The sequence below is a fragment of the Furipterus horrens genome, unplaced genomic scaffold (genome assembly GCF_987537825.1).
Source record: "Furipterus horrens unplaced genomic scaffold, mFurHor1.1.pri manual_scaffold_2, whole genome shotgun sequence".
Taxonomy (NCBI): Eukaryota; Metazoa; Chordata; class Mammalia; order Chiroptera; family Furipteridae; genus Furipterus; species Furipterus horrens.
Window position 1 is genome coordinate 33,511,318 of NW_028327172.1, and position 6,000 is coordinate 33,517,317.

Sequence of the window (6,000 nt, forward strand, 5' to 3'; positions counted from 1 at the left end):
TGATTAAACTTACTAATGCTTATTTTTGAAAATATCATAATGCTACTCTTTAGTGATTAGGACTGGAGTTTCTCATTACCTATCATTTGATATAAGGAAAAACATGGAATTTTTTTTGTGTGTGCTAATTTTTGTTTCCCCAGAAAACCGAGAGTGGTTGGGAAAAAGTAAAACTTCAAAATCATTGAACTGTTGTTTCAGTTTCTTTTTTACTCATTTAACAGTATTCTAAAAATAAACTTCTTTAGCTGTTATAATGTTCTTGAATATATAGTACTTTCTGCTTTGGGCAGAAAGAAGATCACTATTTATTTATTCCTAGAAGATCACTATTTATTTATTCCTATTATGTTTCTGTCGCTCCAATTCTCCATCTAGTTCTCATTTAAAGTATACATTTTCATTTTAGTACCTTGCCTCTATGGGTTATCTATCATAACACATTAACCAAAAGCTACTTATTTGGGTGAAAACAAACACCAAAAACTAACATATAGAAATTTGGATGTCCTCAAAGGCTTTTTATCTACTAGTGTCCTGATACTTTTGTTTGATCTTTAATTCAGTTCTGGAAAATAGATTTCCCCCCAACCAAAGCTTTACAGAAATGCAGGGATCCTAGATCATGATGGTTTCAGTTGATGTGGAGAAAGGTACTAACTCCAAGTAGAAGGTCGAAAGAATTTAATGAGGACATATATATTTTTAAAATATTTTATTTATTTATTTTTAGAGAGAGGGGAGGGAAGGAGAAAGAGAAGGAGAGAAATATCAATGTGTGCATGCCCCCAACTGGGGACCTGGCCCACAACCCAGGCATGTGCCCTGATCAGGACTTGAACTGGTGACCCTTTGGTTCGCAGGCTGGCACTCAATTCACTGAACCACACCAGCCAGGGATAGGTCATATATTTGAAAGTACTTAGTAAAATTTGTGTTATCGTCTTTATCGTCATCATCTTGAGGTGAATTTAGTTGTTTGTAAGAGGAGGAGGGATAAATATTCTAGGTAAAATAGAACTCTATTTATACGGTGGGACCAGTGCTGTTCTATAGAAAAATAATGATTCACCAATGTGAGTCATGTATATGATTTAAAATTTTCTAGTAATCACACTAAAAGATAAAGTAAAAAGAAACAGGTGAAATTAATGTTAATATTTTATATGATTCATTATATTCAAAATATATCATTTCAACATGGTACTATTGAGGTACTTAATATTATTTATTTATACGAAGTGTTGGCCTGCGAGCTAAGTGTCGCTGGTTCGATCTTCCAGTCAGGGCACATCAGAGAAGGAAAACTCTGATTCCAAAAAACCTCCACTGCCTTGCGGCATACCTCTTCAGGGGAAAGGCTAAGGGAGTAAACCCCGACAGAAAATCCGGAGCCGGAGTCCCTAAGGCGGTTTGACGTTGTAGTCGACACCGGCAACTCCTGCGGTGCACCTGAAGCCAAGCTGTATTGACTCTGTCTTTCCCCTTGGATCCTTCAGCTGCGAAGAGGGGGAGGGGGGGTCTGCTGCATGGGCAACAGCTGGCCCTCCATATCACCCTGCCCAGGCTTTGTAGCTTCACTGGAGAGGACACTCCAGTGTCATCGCAAGATGTCGACTCAACACGGGAGGAGACAGATACCGGTTATAAGCTCATCCGATTGGCGAAGGAAACGAGCGCCAGGGGTCTCCTCTGACGGTGGGAGAGGTCATCGCACCTCACTGGACAGTTACCGCCCGCCTCAAGCTGGGCAGCCCCCAGCCAATAAGGTGCCGTCTCGCCATGGCTTGCCTGCCCCACTGGGTGCGTGGGGATCAGAGAGGCGTCTCTCGAAAAGTGGGCCACAAAACACTCGCACCAGGCAATTCCAAGCAAAAAACAAGAAAGAAGCCTCCAGCTCTTTGCCTCGCTAGCTGGAACATCAGGACCATGTGCCCCGGACTTACTGCAGACCTTCCGTGGATCAATGATGCCAGGAAAACCGCCGTCATCGACAGGGAACTGGCACGACTAAACATCGACATTGCGGCTCTACAGGAGACCCGGTTGGCCGACAACGGAACTATCAGAGAAACCAACTACACCTTCTACTGGCAAGGGAAGTCTCCGGACCAACCAAGACAGCACGGTGTTGGGTTCGCTGTGAAGAACACGCTTGTTAACTCCATAGAGCCACCCACAGGAGGCACAGAGAGATTACTTGCCCTCCGATTGTCAACAACTTTCGGCCCAGTCAGCATTCTTAGCACGTACGCCCCAACCCTCTGCGCCACCACCGAAGAGAAAGAACAGTTCTACCATGCACTGGACGAAGCGTTATCCAAGATCCCCAGAAGTAACGCTCTTTATCTCCTTGGAGACTTCAATGCAAGAGTAGGAGCTGACCACATGGCCTGGCCCACCTGCCTTGGAAACTTTGGGAGAGGAAAGATCAATGAGAATGGTCAGCGACTGCTTGAGCTTTCGTGTCACCACGGCCTGTGCGTGACAAACACATTCTTCAAGTGCAAAGAGATCCACCAGGTGTCCTGGAGGCACCCCCGCTCCCGCCATTGGCACCAGCTTGACCTCGTCATCACCAGAAGAACGGATATTGGCAGCACCCTCCTCACCCGCAGCTACCACAGTGCAGACTGCGACACGGACCATGCCCTTGTGGTAAGCAAGGTGCGCATAACGCCGAAGAGGTTGCACCACTCCAAGATGAAGGGTCGCCCACGCATCAACACCAGTTGTGCCAGCAACCCAGTTAAGACCCAGCAATTCATCAACAGGATGGAAGATGCACTCGGCGAGGGAATGGCGGCAGATGACATTATCGAATCCAATTGGTCACGTCTCCGCGACGCCATATACAACTCCACCATTATTGCTTATGGGAAGAAAGAGCAGAAGAACGCTGACTGGTACGAGGCTCACTGGGAAGAAATGGAACCCGTGATCGAGGCTAAGAGGAAGGCCCTACTGGCTTACAAGGCCACGCCCACTCCCAGTACACTTCAAGCTCTACGGGCTGCCAGGAACAAAGTCCAGAAGACCGCCCGCCACTGTGCCAACACCTATTGGCTAAACCTGTGCAGAAGCATTCAGGAAGCCGCTGATATAGGCAACACACGAGGAATGTATGAGGGTATCAAGAAGGCAACAGGCCCAATCCCCTCCAAGATCGCCCCCCTTAAGTCCAAGACAGGTGAGGTCATCACTGACCAGGAACAGCAAATGCGGCGGTGGACCGAGCACTACCTCAAGCTGTACACGACGAGGAACACCGTAACAGACACTGCTCTTAACGCCATCCCAGACCTACCAGTTATGGAGGAGCTAGACACCCCACCTACTGCGGCAGAGCTCGGCAAAGCCATCGACCGCCTCGCTTGCGGGAAAGCACCAGGAAGCGACGGAATCCCTCCAGAAATCCTAAAGAGCGGGAAACCAGTCCTGCTACAGCCGCTCCACCATCTACTCTGTCTCTGCTGGAAGGAGGGTTACATCCCCCAGGATATGAGAGACGCCAACATTATCACCATGTACAAGAACAAAGGAGACCGCAGCGACTGCAACAACTACCGGGGCATCTCTCTCCTCAGCGTCGTCGGCAAAGTATTCGCCCGGGTCGCTCCTGCCCGCCTGCAGACCCTTGCTTCCCGCGTTTACCCAGAGTCCCAGTGTGGCTTCAGAGCTGGCCGATCAACAGTGGACATGATCTTCTCCCTACGCCAGCTGCAGGAGAAGTGTCACGAGCAGCATAAACCACTCTATCTCGCCTTTATTGACCTCACGAAGGCGTTTGATCTGGTCAGTCGAAGTGGACTCTTCAGCTTGCTACGGAAGATTGGCTGTCCACCACATCTGCTTGCTGTGGTCATGTCCTTTCACGACAACATGCACAGCACGGTGTCCTACAACGGCGCAACCTCTGAGGCCTTCCCAGTCAGCAGCGGAGTAAAGCAGGGCTGCGTCCTCGCGCCTACGCTGTTCGGAATCTTCTTCTCCATGCTCCTCCAATACGCCTTTAAGGACTGCAGCGAGGGTGTCTTCATTCACACCAGATCCGATGGCAAGCTCTACAACCTGGCCCGTCTACGAGCCAAGACCAAAGTCAAAGAGGTGCTCATCCGTGAGATGCTCTTCGTCGACGACGCAGCCTTGACATCACACTCCGAAGAGGGACTCCAGCAGTTAGTCACTTGCCTTTCCCACGCATGCAAGGAGTTCGGACTAGCCATCAGCCTGACGAAGACGAACGTTATGGCTCAAGGCACGGGGACTCCCCCATGCATCACCATCGACGGATACACCCTGGAGGTTGTCAACGATTTCACTTACCTCGGGTCCACCATCTCGAGCTCTCTGTCAGTCGACTTGGAGGTCAATCGGAGAATCGCCAGGGCAGCCACAGTTATGGCCAAACTGAACCGGCGAGCGTGGAACAATTCCAGCCTCACTGAGAAAACCAGACTGCGCATCTACCAAGCCTGCGTACTCAGCACTCTCCTCTATGGCAGCGAGACGTGGACCACCTACGCAAGGCACCAAAGGAAACTCAACAGCTTCCACATGAGGTGCCAGCGACGCGTCCTGCATGTCGCCTGGCAGGATAAGGTCCCCAACACCGAGGTGCTGAAGCGAGCCAACATGAGCAGTTTGCATGCAGTTCTTAGTGAGAGACGCCTCAGGTGGCTCGGCCATGTCAAAAGAATGGATGCAGGCCGTATTCCCAAAGACCTCCTCTACGGCGAGCTAGCAGAAGGCCAGAGGATGACAGGGCGCCCAAAGCTGTGGTTCAAAGACATCTGCAAAAAGGACATGACACAATGCTCCATCAATCTCAACACATGGGAAGTTCAAGCAGACAACCGCCTAGCCTGGAGGCTTGCGGTCAGGCAAGGTACATCACGCACAGAGGCTGCACGCAACGAGGAGGTGGTCTAGAAAAGATCGAGGCGGAAGCAGCGTCTACAGCAGCAACAACAGCCATCTGCCTTCACCTGTAACAAGTGCGGCAGGGATTGTCACTCCCGAGTCGGACTGCACAGCCATTCTCGGCGGTGCAGATAGACTCTCAAGAAGCTACGCCATCGTCTCTCGAGACGGACGGCTGCCGCTGACGACGAAGTCTTCAAAAATCCACTGTGTATTTTATACTATAAGACACCTCAGTTAAGGCTAGTCACATTGCCATTAAGCCACAGGTTGCTATTGGCTACCACATTGGACAGCTCAGTTTTGGAACTTTCTTTTCTTTTTTTTTAAAGATTTTATTTAGTTTTAGAGAAAGGGGAAGGGAGGGAGAAAAAAAGGGAGTGAAACATCAATTTGTGAGAGAAAGACTGATGATTGCCTCTCTCATGACCCCAACCAGGAACCTGGCCCACAACCCAAGTACGTGCTCTGACCAGGAATTGAACTGGCGACCCCTTGGTTTATGGGAGGCTGCCCAAGCTACTGAGTCATACCAGTCAGGGCAGTTTTGGGGCTTTCCATGATAAAATGAAATACTGTTCCATGTTTTACAGAATGGACATGACTTACTCAGGCTTCTATGAGTATTCCACTGTAATGCATACGAATAGTGGGTTGTTAGTCTGTGTTTCAGATACAAGGTTTTAAGTTTCTACAGTGAGAATAAACAGACAAACTTTACTACTGAAATTCATTTTTTGAAATTTTTCCAACAAGACTATTATGCCAGCTTGTAAATGGCATCTTTTAAATCAGAATCTTAAATCTATAGAAGTGCAGTGTATTCTGAAATAATTTGCTTATTAATGAGCAGCAGCAAGAGACACATCTGGTGGACTAAAAAGACCCAATGAAAATTAAAGTCAGAACATTCAGAACAACTGGTAGGTAAATAGCAAAGGTATTTATAATAATTGTTAGACTCTTTTATGAGGAGAAAACAATGAACATGATTGATTATATGTAAAGAACTTTTCTATAGGCTGAATTTTTATGTCACCCCCAAATTCATTTGTTGAAAGTTAATCCCCAATGTGA